Genomic DNA, 19,959 nt, shown 5'->3' with positions numbered 1-19,959 from the left:
CAAAAAGCAGGCCACCACTTACTAGATATAATGCTTTTATCTCCTCCTGTATCCATTATACCTCGAAAGGGTTTTCCTTCTATTTGTAAAGATATGTACTTTATTTTCAAACCTACTCTTTCTACCCTTTGTACACTGCTTTTGCATATCACCTGTTTTCTTATGTTGTTTAGAATAACTCCAACCTTAAGTTTCCAATTTTAAGCTAACCTTCTGTTACAAGTAAAAGGCTGCCTGCCCCTTTAAAAGCTCCATTTGCAATCGGCCCTCAGCAGGGCTTTTTCAGCTGTACTTGACTCCCAGCCACCGTGCAGCTAACTTGTCAATTTTTGCTGTGCAGACTGAGACTGCTTTTTATATTTTTCAACATGAAATACAGAACAACAATCATTCAATCATCCAAGCAAAAACAAACATGAGTTGACAGACATATAGACAATTTGGTGCACCAAAAACAGACAATAGAACACAGATATCCTATTCGAAGCTAAAAATATTTCCATAGGAGCCAGAGAGGAAGCAGGATGTCTCCCGTTTTCCGTCTGTCCCTAGGAGGGCTCTGAAATAGCTTATTTTCATTTTTTCTCCTCCTTCTAGGAATTCTGCACAGTGGCTGCTTCTAATAGTTACTCCTCTTTCCCTGAGAGCTATCTTTAAGCCTTTGATGAAGGCTGCCTCTTTAGTCAAAGTCCTCGAGAGGAGGTAAATTGACTTAATTTTTTGTTCTTCATTTTTTATATTATCCTTTATATCTTTATATTATCCTTTGTATCTTTACATTTTATATTATCCTTTGTATCTTTATATTTTAGCTTCCTTTCTTTTTCTCTTTTTATATTTCTTAAGTTACTTATTTTTCTGCGCGCGTCTTCTTTTTCCTTTCTCTCTGTTTCTGATATGCCTTCCTGGTACTCCTACAAAGTCGCTGCCCTTCCTTAACAGCTGGTCCCACACAAACCCAGCAACAATTACCAGACCCACTGCGTAAGAAAGCATACCTCTCAGAGACTTACCTTAATTTCTTTATACTTATCGGTACCACCGTTCCTCAGCTGAAGAGTTCTGAATCCACGCAGTTGAATCCTTCTCAGCAGTCTGTTTTGCAGGAACCTTTATTAACACTGCTCCCCAGCTGAAGAGTTCTGAATCCACGCCGGATCCTTCTCAGCAGTCTGTTTTACAGGAACCTTTATTAACCGCTCCTTCCCCGTGATGCAGTTCTGAATCCTCCCTGTAGCAGGGGGTCTTCACTCGTGCCTGAAGATATTTCTTGTCCCGGGGTTTTCGGCACCACTTCTTGCGCGCACTGGACTCGATCAGCAAGAACAATGCTGCAACAGGATCCTTCTGCACGCGTTTATTGGGAGAGCTTGATTGCAGAGGCTAAAAGACCCCGAGCCCAGTACTGGTGCTGCTTATATAGGCCTAGGAGAGGCATGTCTCACACCCAGATTGGTTATGCACTACGCCTCATTTGCATGTTCCTCATCTGATTGGCTACTCTCTCTCTGTACCTCACAGAGCCTCATTATCATACCTCATTTGCATGTCTCACATCTGATTGGTTATACTCTCAAAGCCTCATTATCATGCCCGGGCCAGGCAGTGTCTTTGCAAAAAACTTTACTGCATATGTACACATTGGTTGTTTGTCCAAACTTATGCGTGGTGGCCAGCAGTAGTCAGTGCCACTCTGCAACGGCACATGTGGCTTCCCACAGGCTTTGATGAGACCAGTATAAAAACTTTGAGGTACAGATCATTTCAATATACCCTGTTCAATAATCAAGGGCATTTGCTTCTTTTTGTTCTAGCACTTTCAGGTGTACTGTTAAGTTGCTATTATAGGATCTCTCCAATGTCTTTCTTTTTTATTTTGTTTGTTTGTTTGTTTGTTTTTTGAGACAGGGTTTCTCTGTGTAGCCCTGGCTGTCCTGGAACTCACTCTGTAGTCCAGGCTTGGCCTCAAACTCAGAAATCTGCCTACCTTTGCCTCCCAAGTGCTGGGATTAAAGGCGTGTGCCACCACACCCAGCTTCCAACTTCTTTATGAAGGTACATAGTGCTATGAACTTTCCTCTTAACACTGCTTTCATTATCTCCAATAAATGCCTTCATTTTTACTGAATTCTAGCAAGTCTTTAATTTCTTTCTTTTTTAATTTCTTCCATGACCAAGTTGTCATTGAGTAGAAAGTTGTTCAGTTTCCATGAGCATGTGGGCTTTCTGTTCTATTTTTGTTATTGAAGTCCAGGCAGTCCATGGTGATCTGATGGAATGCATTGGATTATTTCAGTCTTTTTGTATCTGTTAAGGCTTATTTTGTGTCCCATTATATAGTCAGTTCTGTGAGGGTTCCATGAGGTGCTGAGAGGAAGGTGTATTTTGTTTTGGGTTTGTATTGTGCTGTATGTTACAGTGTTTCCTTAGGCTTCTGTGACTCCTCCCTGGTGCAAGGGCAGTAGAGGGCAGGAAATAGGCCAAACTAAGGGCTGAAAACAACCAATTAGAAACAAAGAAAACAATACAAAGAATCAACAAAACCAAGAACTGGTTCTTTGAGAAAATCAATAAAGATAGATAAACCTTTAGCTAACTAACTAAAGGGTACAAAGACAGTATCCAAATTAACAAAATCAGAAATGAAAACAGAGAACAAAAATTGAAGAATTTAAAAGAAGACATCAGATCTTACTACAAAAGCCTATATTCGTCCATATTGAAAAATCTAGATGAAATGAATGATTTTCTAGACAGATACCACTTACCAAAGTTAAATCAATATCAGATAAACTAGGCGGAGCAGTGGTGGAACACACCTTTAATCCCAGCACTTGGGAAACAGAGGCAGGTAGATTTCTGAGTTTGAGGCCAGCCTGGTCTACAGAGTGAGTTCCAGGACAGCCAGGGATACACAGAGAAACCGTGTCTCACAAAACCAAAATCTGCTCCCCCCCAAAAAAAAAGATCAGGTAAACTAATCAAACAGTCCCATAACCCCTAAGGAAATTGAAGCAGTCATTAAAAACCTTCCAACCAAAAAACAGCCCAGGGGCACATAGTTTAAGTGCAGAATTCTACAATTCTTCAAGGAAGAGCTAATATTAATCAATACTCCTCAAAATGTTCCACAAAACAGAAACAGAAGTAACACTACCTAATTCATTCTATGAAACTACAGTTACTCTGATACATAAACCACACAAAGACCCAACAAAGAAAGAGAACTTCAGACCAATTTTGCTTATGAATATGAATGCAAAATACTCAATAAAATTCTCACAAACCAAATCCAAGAGTACATCTGCGGGAGCTGGTGCGACCGCATGGGCCAAGAAGGCGCTCTGGCCCATTGCCAGGCCCCGTGAAACCCACATGTTTACTACCTTGCCCGAGCATGCTCAGTGAAAAAGCATGCGTAGTCCTCGTGATCTGGGTCTGTCAGCCTATCTGTGACCGACCTGAGCCCGTGCCTGGAGCATGTGTGATTCTGATTGGATGAGGTGGTGTGGAGCGAGATGAGGTCAGTTGCCATGAGATAGGAGAATAGCGCTTGCTTCAAGAGGAAGAAGAAGAAGCTGCTGGGGGAGAGAGCTGGAAGGGAAAAAGCTGCAAGTAAAGAAGCTGCTGCGTGAACCCGCCTTGGTGTCCATGTCATTCTTGTCTCAGTGGGCGGCGAGGACAACACCAAGTGGTGACCCGAACGGGGAAATTTAGGTAAGTGGAACTGTAAGAGTCTGTGGCTGCCTCTAAATTCTGTGTTTTTATCTAAACAATGCTGAGAACATACCATTGCCGAAAGCCTTTTTTATTATTTGGAATTTTAACTTACAAAAATTATTCTACTCTGTCAGAGGCACATGCCAATCTTAAATGTTCCCTGTTAGTTCATTTTCTCTTAAGTTTTTTGTTGTGTTTAGTTCTGTTTGATACAGGGTTTCACCACATAGGCAAATATTTATTGACTATTTAGTCGGTAAGAAGTCTGTAAAGATGTATAAAATTCTTCTGGTTCTCAAAGAAAATGTGAAAATGATGTAATGAAACTTTCATTTTTGAGAACCCAGATCCCCCCAAAAAGTCTCTGTACTGATCCCTTTCTGTCTTATCTTCTGAGTGTTGTGCTCTGCAGTTACATAAGTATTGAGTATTTCACTTTGCTGCAGTGTATCCCACTTCTTAAGTATTTTATGAAGACTTTTTGTTAGAGCTTCTCTTAAAATCAGTACAGTGAATGATGGTCCCTGTGTGGTGGTCCCTGTGCTCACATAGGTGCATACACACAGGAGAGAGAGGATCTGGTCCTTTGTTAGAACATACAGTGTGCCCCTGCAGCAGGTGCTTCTAGTTGTCTTTATTAATAATCATTTTAAGTGATTGTTTCTTTTCATTGAGGAGAAAATCAGACAGGTTCCCCGGAAAAAAGGGATGAAGCATTAAGGTTCTCAGGAATAGAGACGAAGGGAATTTCAGCAAGAAGTAAAAAAAGTATAGGTCTGATAGGTTCCCCTTAAAAAAGGGGACGGAGCACTAAGGTTCTCAGGAATAGAGACGAAGGGAATTTAAACGATATGGGTTCAACTGTGACTAAAATGAAAGTCTTATTAGATGAAAGTAAAAATGTTAGCCATCTGGAACTTGGTCAGGGCGTGCTTGAGGGACGCCAGTAGAAAGTACAATGCTGAAATAGAGGAAGGAGTGGCGGCGGCGCTTGAGGAGGCTAAGGAGATTGCTTCTCAGGCTAGCAGCCGAAAACCTAAACAGCTTAAACAACAAACCAAAGAAAAGAGAAGAAGGAATCTAGCTCTGAAGGGTCTACTAGTGACAGCGATGGGACTGATAGCGACAGTGACATCTGTAGTCGGATGTCCCGCTTGAGTTGGAGGCACAGTAGGCTGCCTGAACCATCAGCCCCTCCGTTGCCTCTCCTCCCCCCTATAAAGATGAGAGAGACAAAAGAAGAAGTCTGGAAAAATGTGCCCACCGTTGCGGGAGCCTTCCCAGTATTTCAGGATCAACATGGGCAACAGTATCATGAACTCCTGGATTGGAAGGTTGTACAAAGATTGAAGGAGTCAGTTTAGACTTATGGGGTCCAGGCTGCCTTTACCGTAACTCAGGTTGAGTCCCTACAGAGATACTGTATGACGCCTTTTGATTGGCAGAACCTGTGCAAGGCCGTTCTTTCAGGAGGAGGTTATTTAACATGGAAGGCTGCTGATATTGAGCATGCCAATGAGCAGGCTGTGGCTAATGCTGCCACTGGACTCCCCAATGCAGCCTGGAATATAGACATGTTAATGATTGCTTCAGACTTTAAGGGTCCTTTGCCTAAAAACAAAGTTGGCCTCTTATTAGGACGTAGTTCAACAGCCATTAAGGGATTAATTATCCATCCTGGTGTCATTAAATCTGACTATGAGGGAGAGGTTAAGATTATGGTTTCCTCCCCCAGAGGGGTGTTTGCCATTTCCCCTGGAGATAGAATTGCTCAAATTTTGCTTTTGCCTAGTCACCATGCTAGCTTCTCTTCAAGGGGACTGAAAAGAGGAAATCAGGGCTTCGGTTCCACTGGAATACAAATTTGAAAGCTGGTATCCTTATGGTTAACCAAAGAGTGGATTAACACCCATGTAGAGATTGCAACTGCAAAGCAATGGCTGGGGATCATCCAGGGAACTATGGGATTCTTAAAAAATTGGGGAGGGATGGCCTTTTGGGTGCTCCTGCTGACTGTTGTGTGTGGAGGAATGCTTTGGTGGATGGCACTTATGCAAAGGCGGCACAGGGCTGATAAATGAGCCTTAGTGCAGGCTATGGCAGCCTTGGAAGCAGGAACATCCCCCCAATGTTGGCTCAACATGCTGGATCAGTAATCAGTGACGGGTAAGACCCTCACATGCACATTCCAACCTAATACAGGATGGCGAAAGTGAGTTTGTCACTTCCATGACGGGTAAGGATGTGGCATGGATGGGGGCGAGCTAAGACAGATGCTGATCCCAGAGATACTAATAAAACAAAAAGGGGGAGATGCAGGAAGCAGGTACGGCCACATGGGCCAAGATTGCACCCTGGCCCATTGACAGGCTGCATGAAACCCACATGTTTACTGCCTTGCCCAAACATGCTCAGTGAAACTGCATGTGTAAGCTGCCTGCCAAGTTAGATTATTCCTCATGATCCGGATCTGTCAGCCTATCTGTGACCAACCTAAGCTTGTGCCTGTAGCGTGTGTGATTCTGATTGGATGAGGTGGTGTGGAGCGAGATGAGGTTAGTTGTCGCTAGTGTATAATAGCCCCTGCCCCAAGTAAAGAGAAGAAGCGGAAGCTGTGTGAACCCGTCTTGGTGTCCATGTCATTCTTGTCTCTGCGGGTCGGAGACTGTGGCACTTGTGATCCAGATCTTGAGGCTGGAAGACTCAGGATTTTGATCTGGGTCTTGAGGTACAGTGGCCATGAAAAGCTTAGTCCCAGGCATGGTGGTACACTCTTTTAATACTCTAAGACAAAGCCAAGCAGATCTCTGAGTTCAAAGCAAGACTGTAACAGAGTAATGTCTAGGTAAAGAAAAGCTTAAATCCAGTTGTGCTGGTTCATACCTTTAATCCCAGGAGACAGAGCCATGCAGATCTCTGGGTTCAAAGTCAATCTATACAGCAACTTCCAGGACAGCCAAGCTTAGGATTCTTTGGGCCTTTAAGTTTCATCCTTCTGCTTTCCCATCATGGAGATTCTCTCTCTCTGTCCTGTCTCCCTCAGTCTCTTGCCTGTACAGTCTAAAAGTCCTGCCACAGTCTCCTTGGCCAGTCATTGGCTGTACGGTAATTCTTTATTACCAATCGCAGCTGCCTAGGGGCAGGGACCCTCAGGTGTGGAAGCACAGCTCTGGAAGTCAAATTAAGACAAAACATTAGAACCAATTCCCAACATCTCACCCTTTCTGTCCAATTTTTAAAAAAAGGTTCTTCTATCAGACATAAATGGAGCATAACCATAACAATTATATAAATTATAAAGTATGATCTATAATTAACATCCAGTCCATCATAATTATCAATTAGATAAAGTACTCAACTATTTATCCTGACTTAAAGAGTTTACAATTAGTCTGAACAGGTGAGAGGGTGCGCCAGAGAACCTGACAGCTTCTGGAACAGGCAGAAGCACAGAGGCGCTGAGGCAGCACCCTGTGTGGGCCGGGGACAGCCGGCCACCTTCCGGACCGGAGGACAGGTGCCCACCCGGCAGGGGAGGCGGCCTAAGCCACAGCAGCAGCGGTCGCCATCTTGGTCCCGGGACTCCAAGGAACTTAGGAATTTAGTCTGCTTAGGTGAGAGTCTGTACCACCTGGGAACTGCCAAAGCAACACAGTGTCTGAGAAAGGTCCTGTTTTGGGCCTTCTTCTTCGGCCAGGAGGAGGTCCAAATACAAGATATCTGCGCACCTTCCCTGTAAGAGAGCTTGCCAGCAGAGAGTGCTCTGAGCACTGAAACTCAGAGGAGAGAATCTGTCTCCCAGGTCTGCTGATAGACGGTAACAGAATCACCAGAAGAACAATCTCTAAACAGAGTCAACTATAACTACTAACTCCAGAGATTACCAGATGGCGAAAGGTAAACGGAGGAATCTTACTAACAGGAACCAAGACCACTCACCATCACCAGAACCCAGCACACCCACTTCGCCCAGTCCAGGGAACCCCAACACACCTGAGAACCTAGACCTAGATTTAAAAGCATATCTCATGATGATGGTAGAGGACATCAAGAAGGACTTTAATAAATCACTTAAAGAAATACAGGAGAACACTGCTAAAGAGTTACAAGTCCTTAAAGAAAAACAGGAAAACACAATCAAACAGGTAGAAGTCCTTACAGAAAAAGAGGAAAAAACATACAAACAGGTGATGGAAATGAACAAAACCATACTAGACCTAAAAAGGGAAGTAGACACAATAAAGAAAACTCAAAGCGAGGCAACACTAGAGATAGAAAACCTAGGAAAGAAATCTGGAACCATAGATTTGAGCATCAGCAACAGAATACAAGAGATGGAAGAGAGAATCTCAGGTGCAGAAGATTCCATAGAGAACATCGGCACAACAATCAAAGAAAATGGAAAATGCAAAAAGATCCTAACTCAAAATATCCAGGAAATCCAGGACACAATAAGAAGACCAAACGTACGGATAATAGGAGTGGATGAGAATGAAGATTTTCAACTCAAAGGTCCAGCAAACATCTTCAACAAAATTATTGAAGAAAACTTCCCAAATCTAAAGAATGAGATGCATATGAACATACAAGAAGCCTACAGAACTCCAAATAGACTGGACCAGAAAAGAAATTCCTCCCGACACATAATAATCAGAACATCAAATGCACTAAATAAAGATAGAATACTAAAAGCAGTAAGGGAAAAAGGTCAAGTAACATATAAAGGCAAGCCTATCAGAATTACACCAGATTTTTCACCAGAGACTATGAAAGCCAGAAGAGCCTGGACAGATGTTATACAGACACTAAGAGAACACAAACTGCAGCCCAGGCTACTATACCCAGCCAAACTCTCAATTATCATAGAGGGAGAAACCAAAGTATTCCACGACAAAACCAAATTCACGCATTATCTCTCCACGAATCCAGCCCTTCAAAGGATAATAACAGAAAAAAACCAATACAAGAACGGGAACAACGCCCTAGAAAAAACAAGAAGGTAATCCCTCAACAAACCTAAAAGAAGACAGCCACAAGAACAGAATGCCACCTTTAACAACTAAAATAACAGGAAGCAACAATTACTTTTCCTTAATATCTCTTAACATCAATGGTCTCAACTCGCCAATAAAAAGACATAGACTAACAAACTGGCTACACAAACAAGACCCAACATTTTGCTGCTTACAGGAAACTCATCTCAGAGAAAAAGATAGACACTACCTCAGAATGAAAGGCTGGAAAACAATTTTCCAAGCAAATGGTATGAAGAAACAAGCAGGAGTAGCCATCCTAATATCTGATAAGATTGACTTCCAACCCAAAGTCATCAAAAAAGACAAGGAGGGACACTTCATTCTCATCAAAGGTAAAATCCTCCAAGAGGAACTCTCAATTCTGAATATCTATGCTCCAAATACAAGAGCAGCCACATTCACTGAAGAAACTTTAGTAAAGCTCAAAGCACACATTGCGCCTCACACAATAATAGTGGGAGACTTCAACACACCACTTTCACCAATGGACAGATCATGGAAACAGAAACTAAACAGGGACACACTGAAACTAACAGAAGTGATGAAACAAATGGATCTGACAGATATCTACAGAACATTTTACCCTAAAACAAAAGGATATACCTTCTTCTCAGCACCTCATGGTACCTTCTCCAAAATTGACCACATAATAGGTCACAAATCAGGCCTCAACAGATTCAAAAATATTGAAATTGTCCCATGTATCCTATCAGATCACCATGCACTAAGGCTGATCTTCAATAACAAAATAAATAACAGAAAGCCAACATTCACATGGAAACTGAACAACACTCTTCTCAATGATACCTTGGTCAAGGAAGGAATAAAGAAAGAAATTAAAGACTTTTTAGAGTTTAATGAAAATGAAGCCACAACGTACCCAAACCTTTGGGACACAATGAAAGCATTTCTAAGAGGGAAACTCATAGCTATGAGTGACTTCAAGAAAAAACGGGAGAGAGCACATACTAGCAGCTTGACAACACATCTAAAAGCTCTAGAAAAAAAGGAAGCAAATTCACCCAAGAGGAGTAGACGGCAGGAAATAATCAAACTCAGGGGTGAAATCAACCAAGTGGAAACAAGAAGAACTATTCAAAGAATTAACCAAACGAGGAGTTTGTTCTTTGAGAAAATCAACAAGATAGATAAACCCTTAGCTAGACTCACTAAAGGGCACAGGGACAAAATCCTAATTAACAAAATCAGAAATGAAAAGGGAGACATAACAACAGATCCTGAAGAAATCCAAAACACCATCAGATCCTTCTACAAAAGGCTATACTCAACAAAACTGGAAAACCTGGACGAAATGGACAAATTTCTGGACAGATACCAGGTACCAAAGTTGAATCAGGATCAAGTTGACCTTCTAAACAGTCCCATATCCCCTAAAGAAATAGAAGCAGTTATTAATAGTCTCCCAGCCAAAAAAAGCCCAGGACCAGACGGGTTTAGTGCAGAGTTCTATCAGACCTTCAAAGAAGATCTAACTCCAGTTCTGCACAAACTTTTTCACAAGATAGAAGTAGAAGGTATTCTACCCAACTCATTTTATGAAGCCACTATTACTCTGATACCTAAACCACAGAAAGATCCAACAAAGATAGAGAACTTCAGACCAATTTCTCTTATGAACATCGATGCAAAAATCCTTAATAAAATTCTCGCTAACCGAATCCAAGAACACATTAAAGCAATCATCCATCCTGACCAAGTAGGTTTTATTCCAGGGATGCAGGGATGGTTTAATATACGAAAATCCATCAATGTAATCCATTATATAAACAAACTCAAAGACAAAAACCACATGATCATCTCGTTAGATGCAGAAAAAGCATTTGACAAGATCCAACACCCATTCATGATAAAAGTTCTGGAAAGATCAGGAATTCAAGGCCAATACCTAAACATGATAAAAGCAATCTACAGCAAACCAGTAGCCAACATCAAAGTAAATGGAGAGAAGCTGGAAGCAATCCCACTAAAATCAGGGACTAGACAAGGCTGCCCACTTTCTCCCTACCTTTTCAACATAGTACTTGAAGTATTAGCCAGAGCAATTCGACAACAAAAGGAGATCAAGGGGACACAAATTGGAAAAGAGGAAGTCAAAATATCACTTTTTGCAGATGATATGATAGTATATATAAGTGACCCTAAAAATTCCAACAGAGAACTCCTAAACCTGATAAACAGCTTCGGTGAAGTAGCTGGATATAAAATTAACTCAAACAAGTCAATGGCCTTTCTCTACACAAAGAATAAACAGGCTGAGAAAGAAATTAGGGAAACAACACCCTTCTCAATAGCCACAAATAATATAAAATATCTCGGCGTGACTCTAACGAAGGAAGTGAAAGATCTGTATGATAAAAACTTCAAGTCCCTGAAGAAAGAAATTAAAGAAGATCTCAGAAGATGGAAAGATCTCCCATGCTCATGGATTGGCAGGACCAACATTGTAAAAATGGCTATCTTGCCAAAAGCAATCTACAGATTCAATGCAATCCCCATTAAAATTCCAACTCAATTCTTCAACGAATTAGAAGGAGCAATTTGCAAATTCATCTGGAATAACAAAAAACCGAGGATAGCAAAAACTCTTCTCAAGGATAAAAGAACCTCTGGTGGAATCACCATGCCTGACCTAAAGCTTTACTACAGAGCAATTGTGATAAAAACTGCATGGTACTGGTATAGAGACAGACAAGTGGACCAATGGAATAGAATTGAAGACCCAGAAATGAACCCACACACCTATGGTCACTTGATCTTCGACAAGGGAGCCAAAACCATCCAGTGGAAGAAAGACAGCATTTTCAACAATTGGTGCTGGCACAACTGGTTGTTATCATGTAGAAGAATGCGAATCGATCCATACTTATCTCCTTGTACTAAGGTCAAATCTAAGTGGATCAAGGAACTTCACATAAAACCAGAGACACTGAAACTTATAGAGGAGAAAGTGGGGAAAAGCCTTGAAGATATGGGCACAGGGGAAAAATTCCTGAACAGAACAGCAATGGCTTGTGCTGTAAGATCGAGAATTGACAAATGGGACCTAATGAAACTCCAAAGTTTCTGCAAGGCAAAAGACACTGTCTATAAGACAAAAAGACCACCAACAGACTGGGAAAGGATCTTTACCTATCCTAAATCAGATAGGGGACTAATATCCAACATATATAAAGAACTCAAGAAGGTGGACCTCAGAAAATCAAATAACCCCCTTAAAAAATGGGGCTCAGAACTGAACAAAGAATTCTCACCTGAGGAATACCGAATGGCAGAGAAGCACCTGAAAAAATGTTCAACATCCTTAATCATCAGGGAAATGCAAATCAAAACAACCCTGAGATTCCACCTCACACCAGTGAGAATGGCTAAGATCAAAAATTCAGGTGACAGCAGATGCTGGCGAGGATGTGGAGAAAGAGGAACACTCCTCCATTGTTGGTGGGATTGCAGGCTTGTACAACCACTCTGGAAATCAGTCTGGCGGTTCCTCAGAAAATTGGACATAGTACTACCGGAGGATCCAGCAATACCTCTCCTGGGCATATATCCAGAAGAAGCCCCAACTGGTAAGAAGGACACATGCTCCACTATGTTCATAGCAGCCTTATTTATAATAGCCAGAAACTGGAAAGAACCCAGATGCCCCTCAACAGAGGAATGGATACAGAAAATGTGGTACATCTACACAATGGAGTACTACTCAGCTATTAAAAAGAATGAATTTATGAAATTCCTAGCCAAATGGATGGACCTGGAGAGCATCATCCTGAGTGAGGTAACACAATCACAAAGGAACTCACACAATATGTACTCACTGATAAGTGGATACTAGCCCAAAACCTAGGATACCCACGATATAAGATACAATTTCCTAAACACATGAAACTCAAGAAAAATGAAGACTGAAGTGTGGACACTATGCCCCTCCTTAGAAGTGGGAACAAAACACCCATGGAAGGAGTTACAGAAACAAAGTTTGGAGCTGAGATGAAAGGATGGACCATGTAGAGACTGCCATATCCAGGGATCCACCCCATAATCAGCATCCAAACGCTGACACCATTGCATATACTAGCAAGATTTTATCGAAAGGACCCAGATGTAGCTGTCTCTTGTGAGACTATCCCGGGGCCTAGCAAACACAGAAGTGGATGCTCACAGTCAGCTAATGGATGGATCACAGGGCTCCCAATGGAGGAGCTAGAGAAAGTATCCAAGGAGCTAAAGGGATCTTCAACCCTATAGGTGGAAAAACATTATGAACTAACCAGTACCCCTGAGCTCTTGACTCTAGCTGCATATGTATCAAAAGATGGCCTAGTCGGCCATCACTGGAAAGAGAGGCCCATTGGACACGCAGACTTTGTGTGCCCCGGTACAGGGGAACGCCAGGGCCAAAGGGGGGGAGTGGGTGGGTAGGGGAGTGGGGGTGGGTGGGTAAGGGGGACTTTTGGTATAGCATTGGAAATGTAAATGAGCTAAATACCTAATAAAAAATGGAAAAAAAATAAATTTTATAGATTCCTGTGAAAGCCATGTAAAAAAAAAAAAAAAAAAAAAAAAAGAGTTTACAATTCTATACCTGAATTATGCTCTGACTTTAACTTGTATTACCATCTGAAAAACATTTTCTGTATCATCTTCCTCATTGTTAAACAACTTGAGTTTGATTATGAGACTATAATCAGAAATCTGAGAATGAATTATTATCTAAATATGTAGGGAGCACAAAAACATAGCTTCCAAAACTTAAACAAGTTGTATAGACAGCTTTTTGAACAGTCTCCCATGTCTTTACTCAAAATGTTGGAGCATCTGTCTTCAGATCTGGCCCAGAACCATCTGACAGACCTTGAAATGAAACAGGAACTATGACAGATGTGTTTACTCTGTATTGGCAGAGCTAAACTGTTGACTATCCTGCATTTTGTGTCCTTTCTTGGACAGTTTTTTTTTTGTCTGTAGATGAATAGGGTAAGCTTTGTCCAGTAGGTATCACTACATATGGAGGTTTTGATGCTCAAATCCTTGTTTATACCAAGAAGCAGGTACTGTCAGGAGCAGGCAAGTCTCTAGTCAAATGATCTTTAATAATGAATTAAATGTCATACTCTGTGACATACACATACACATACACATACATGTTCCCAGAACAGGGGAAGGCCAGGGCCAAAAAGGGGGAGTGGGCGGGTAGGGGAGTGGGGGTGGGTGGGTATGGGGGACTTTTGGTATAGCATTGGAAATGTAAATGAGCTAAATACCTAATAAAAAATGGAAAGAAAAAAAATGATCTTTAATAATGAATTAAATGTCATACTCTGTGGATTTTTGATGTTTTTGAAGACAATCTAGCCATATAAAATATATCTAAATTGTTAAACCTTGACTACTCTTAGTTATTTCTATTTGAGTATTATAGAAAGTACCTTCATTAGATCAGAATATAATATAACTATGAGTTTACTATCTGACCCTTAACTTGCATTACTTAATCATCCTAAACAGTTTGTAATAGTAGTTATTAGAAGTACTGGGTCAGGGGAGACACCTTGGTTTTGTGACTCCATCGAGACTAGTCTGCACAGGTGAAAGTGTGGACTATAGAAGCTAACAGCTTCTGGGACAGGTGGGAGCCACAGAGCTTCTGAGGCAGCCCCCTTTTCGGGCTCCAGACATCCAGGCACCTTCCCTGCCAGAGGATAGGTGTCCACCTGGCCCGGGAGGGCTTTGCCTGCACATCTGCGGGAGACATCTTGGTTCCGGGATTACACTGAGACTAGTCTACACAGGTGAGAGTGTGGACTACAGAAGCTAACAGCTTCTATGACAGGCTGAAGCAACACAGCTTCTGGGACAGGTCCTGTTTTGGGCCTTCATCTTCGGCCAGGAGGGAGGTCCGAAAGCCAGGTATCTGTGCACCTTCCCTGTAAGAGGAGAGCTTGCCTGCAGAGAGTTCTCTGACCACTGAAACTCAGAGGAGAGATCTAGTCTCCCAGGTCTGCTGATAGAGGCTAACAGAATCACAAGAGGAACAATCTCTAACCAGAGACAACTATAACAACTAACTCAAGAGATTACCAGATGGCAAAAGGCAAACGTAAGAATCTTACTAACAGAAACCAAGACCACTCACCATCATCAGAACCCAGCAGTCCCACCTCGCCTAGTCCAGGGCACCCCAACACACCTGAAAAGCTAGACCCAGATTTAAAAGCATATCTCATGATGATGGTAGATGACATCAAGAGGAATTAATAACTCACCTAAAGAAATACAGGAGAACACTGCTAAACAGGTAGAAGACCTTAAAGAGGAAGCACAAAAATCCCTTAAAGAATTTCAGGAAAACACAACCAAACAGGTGATGGAATTGAATAAAACCATCCAAGAACTAAAAAGGGAAGTAGACACAATAAAGAAAGCCAAAAGTGAGGCAACGCTGGAGATAGAAACCCTAGGAAAGAAATCTGGAATCATAGATACGAGCATCAGCAACAGAATACAAGAGATGGAAAAGAGAATCTTGGATGCAGAAGATTCCATAGAGAACATTGGCAACAACAGTCAAAGAAAATGGGAAATGCAAAAAGATCCTAACTCAAAACATCCAGGAAATCCAGGACACAATGAGAAGACCAAACCTATGGATAATAGGAGTAGATGAGAATGAAGATTTTCAACTCAAAGGGCCAGCAAATATATTCAACAAAATTATAGAAGAAAACTTCCCAAACCTAAAGAAAGAGATGCCCATGAACATACAAGAAGCCTACAGAACTCCAAATAGACTGGACTAGAAAAGAAATTCCTCCCGACACATAACAATCAGAACAACAAATGCACTAAATAAAGATAGAATATTAAAAACAGTAAGGGGAAAAGGTCAAGTAACATATAAAGGCAAGCCTATCAGAATTACACCAGATTTTTCACCAGAGACTATGAAAGCCAGAAGAGCCTGGACAGATGTTATACAGACACTAAGAGAACACAAATGCCAGTCCAGGCTACTATACCCAGCCAAACTTTCAATTACCTTAAATGGAGAAACAAAAGTATTCCATGACAGAACCAAATTCACACATTATCTTTCCATGAATACCGCCCTTCAAAGGATAACAGAAAGAGAAAAAAAAAAAAAAACAATACAAGGATGGAAACCACATCCTAGAAAAATCAAGAAGGTAATCCCTCAACAAACCCAAAAGAAGACAGCCACAAGAACAGAATGCCAACTTTAACAACAAAAATAATAGGAAGCAACAATTACTTTTCCTTAATATCTCTTAATATCAATGGACTCAACTCCCCAATAAAAAGACATAGACTAACAGACTGGCTACACAAACAGGACCCAACATTATGCTGTTTACAGGAAACCCATCTCAGGGAAAAAGACAGACATTACCTCAGAATGAAAGGCTGGAAAACAATTTTCCAAGAAAATGGAAGTAGCCATTCTAATATCTAATAAAATCGACTTCCAACCCAAAGTCATCAAAAAAGACAAGGAGGGGCACTTCACTCATCAAAGGTAAAATCCTCCAAGAGGAACTCTCAATTCTGAATATCTATGCTCCAAATACAAGGGCAGCCACATTCATTAAAGAAACTTTAGTAAAGCTCAAAGCACGCATTGCACCTCACACAATAATAGTGGGAGACTTCAACACACCACTTTCACCAATGGACAGATCATGGAAACAAACTAAACAGGGATGCAGTGAAACTAACAGAGGTTATGAAACAAATGGATCTAACAGATATCTACAGAACATTTTATGCTAAAACAAAAGGACATACGTTCTTCTCAGCACCTCATGGTACCTTCTACAAAACTGACCACATAATTGGTCACAAAACAAGCGACAACAGATACAAAAATATTGAAATTGTCCCATGCATCCTATCAGATCTCCATGGACTAAGGCTGATCTTCAATAACAAAATAAATAATAGAAAGCCAACATTCACTTGGAAACTGAACAACACTCTTCTCAATGATACCTTGGTCAAGGAAGGAATAAAGAAAGAAATTCAGGACTTTTTGGAATTTAATGAAAATGAAGCCACAACATACCCAAACTTGTGGGACACAATGAAAGCATTTCTAAGAGGAAAACTCATAGATCTGAGTGCCTCCAAAAAGAAACTAGAGAGCACACATTAGCAGCTTGACCACACACCTAAAAGCTCTAGAACAAAAGGAAGCAAATTCACCCAAGAGGACTAGACGGCAGGAAATAATCAAACTCAGAGGTGAAATCAACCAAGTTGAAACAAGAAGAACTATTCAAAGAATCAACCAAATGAGGAGCTGGTTCTTTGAGAAAATCAACAAGATAAACCCTTAGCCAGACTCAAGAGGGCACGGGGAAAGCATCCTAATTAACAAAACCAGAAATGTAAAGGGAGACATAACAACAGATCCTGAAGAAATCCAAAACACCATCAGATCCTTCTACAAAAGGCTATACTCAACAAAACTGGAGAACCTGGATGAAATGGACAAGTTTCTAGACAGATACCAGGTACCAAAGTTAAATCAAGATCAGATTAATGATCTAAACTATCCCATAAAGAAATAGAAGCAGTCATTAATACTCTCCCAACCCAGGACCAGATGGGTTTAGTGCAGAGTTCTATCAGACCTTCAAAGAAGATCTAATCCCAGTACTTCACAAACTATTCCACAAAATAGAAGCAGAAGGTACTCTACCCAACTCATTCTATGAAGCCACAATTACTCTGATACCTAAACCACAAAAAGACCCAACAAAGATAGAGAACTTCAGACCAATTTCCCTTATGAATATTGATGCAAAAATCCTCAATAAAGTTCTTGCTAACCGAATCCAAGAACACATCAAAACAATCATCCATCCTGACCAAGTAGATTTAATCCCAGGGATGCAGGGATGGTTCAATATATGAAAATCCATCAACGTAATCCAGTATATAAACAAACTCAAAGACAAAAACCACATGATCATCTTGTTAGATGTGGAGAAAGCATTTGACAAAATCCAACACCCATTCATGATAAAAGTCTTGGAAAGATCAGGAATTCAAGGCCCATACCTAAACATTATAAAAGCAATCTACAGCAAATCAGTAGCCAACATCAAAGTAAATGGTGAGAAGCTGGAAGCAATCCCACTAAAATCAGGGAATAGATAAGGCTGCCCACTTTCTCCCTACCTATTCAACATTGTACTTGAAGTCCTAGCCAGAGCAATTCGACAACAAAAGGAGATCAAGAGGATACAAATTGGAAAGGAAGAAGTCAAAATATCGCTTTTGGCAGATGATATGATAGTATATATAAGTGACCCTAAAAATTCCACCAGAGAACTCCTAATCCTGATAATCAGCTTCAGTGAAGTAGCTGGATATAAAATTAACTCAAATAAATCAATGGCCTTTCTGTACACAAAGAATAAACAGGCTGAGAAAGAAATTAAGGAAACAGCACCTTTCTCAATAGTCACAAATAATATAAAATACCTTGGCGTGACTCTAATTAAGAAAGTGAAAGATCTGTATGATAAGAACTTCAAGTCTCTGAAGAAAGAAATTAATGAAGATCTCAGAAGATGGAAAGATCTCTCATGCTCATGGATTGGCAGGATCAATATAGTAAAAATGGCTATCTTGCCAAGAGCAATCTACAGATTCAATGCAATCCCCATCAAAATTCCAACTCAATTCTTCAATGAATTAGAAAGGGCAATCTGCAAATTCATCTGGAGTAACAAAAAACCTAGGATAGCAAAAACTCTGCTCAAGGATAAAAAAACCTCCGGTGGAATCACCATGCCTGACCTAAAGCTGTACTACAGAGCAATTGTGATTAAAAACTGCATGGTACTGGTATAGCGACAGACAAGTAGACCAATGGAATAGAATTGAAGACCCAGAAATGAACCCACACACCTATGGTCACTTGATCTTTGACAAGGGACCTAAAACCATCCAGTGGAAAAAAGACAGCATTTTCAACAAATGGTGCTGGCACAACTGGCGGTTATCATGTAGAAGAATGTGAATTGATCCATTCCTATCTCCTTGTACTAAGGTCAAAAACGTTGATTAAGGAACTCCACATAAAACCAGAAACACTGAAACTTATAAAGTAGGGAAAACCCTCGAAGATATGGGTACAGGGAAAAAATTCCTGAATAGAACAGCAATGGCTTGTGCTGTAAGATCGAGAACTGACAAATGGGATCTCAGAAAATTGCAAAGCTTCTGCAAGGCAAAAGACACCGTCAATAAGACAAAAAAGCCACCAACAGAGTGGGAAAGGATCTTTACCTATTCTAAATCAGATAGGGGACTAATATCCAATATATATAAAGAACTCAAGAAGGTGGACTCCAGAAAATCAAATAACCCCATTAAAAAATGGGGCTCAGAGCTAAACAAAGAATTCTCACCTGAGGAGTACCGAATGGCTGAGAAGCACCTGAAAAAATGTTCAACATCCTTAATCATCAGGGAAATGCAAATCAAAACAACCCTGAGATTCCACCTCACATCAGTCAGAATGGCTAAGATGAAAAATTCAGGTGACAGCAGATGCTGGCAAGGATGTGGAGAAAGAGGAACACTCCTCCACTTTTGGTGGGATTGCAAGCTTGTACAACCACTCTGGAAATCAGTTTGGTGGTTCCTCAGAAAATTGGATATAGTACTACCGGAGGATCCACAATACCTCTCCTGGGCATATATCCAGAAGATGTTCTAACCAGTAAGAAGGACACATGCTCCACTATGTTCATGGCAGCCTTATTTATAATAGCCAGAAGCTGGAAAGAACCCAGATGCCCCTCAACAGAGGAATGGATACAGAAAATGTGGTACATTTACACAATGGAGTACTACTCAGCTATTAAAAAGAATAAATTTATGAAATTCCTAGGCAAATGGATGGACCTGGAGGGCATCATCCTGAGTGAGGTAACCCAATCACAAAAGAACTCACACAATATGTACTCACTGATAAGTGGATATTAGCACAGAAACTTAGGATACCCAAGATATAAGATAAAATTTGCAAAACACATGAAACTCAAGAAGAATGAAGACCAAAGTGTGGACACTTTGCCCCTTCTTAGAATTGGGAACAAAAACACCCATGGAAGGAGTTTCAGAGATAACATTTGGAGCTGAGACGAAA

General features: G+C 40.9%; 1 long non-coding RNA gene across 3 annotated transcripts in view; it reads right to left on the bottom strand.

Moving 5' to 3' along the window:
• Window positions 1-6,699: 6,699 nt before the first annotated feature.
• Gm32850 overlaps window positions 6,700-19,959 on the bottom strand; it is a 41,641-nt gene continuing 28,381 nt past the window's right edge. For all 3 annotated transcript variants that reach the window (XR_882270.2, XR_882272.2, XR_003946702.1), the window contains one exon: window positions 6,700-6,889. This is a non-coding gene — a long non-coding RNA (predicted gene, 32850). The remainder of the gene's footprint in view (window positions 6,890-19,959) is intronic.

The sequence above is a fragment of the Mus musculus genome, chromosome 7 (assembly GCF_000001635.26).
Source record: "Mus musculus strain C57BL/6J chromosome 7, GRCm38.p6 C57BL/6J".
NCBI classification, from domain to species: Eukaryota; Metazoa; Chordata; class Mammalia; order Rodentia; family Muridae; genus Mus; species Mus musculus.
Note: the sequence above shows the minus strand (reverse complement) of the source record. Positions and strands in the feature narration are given on the sequence as shown.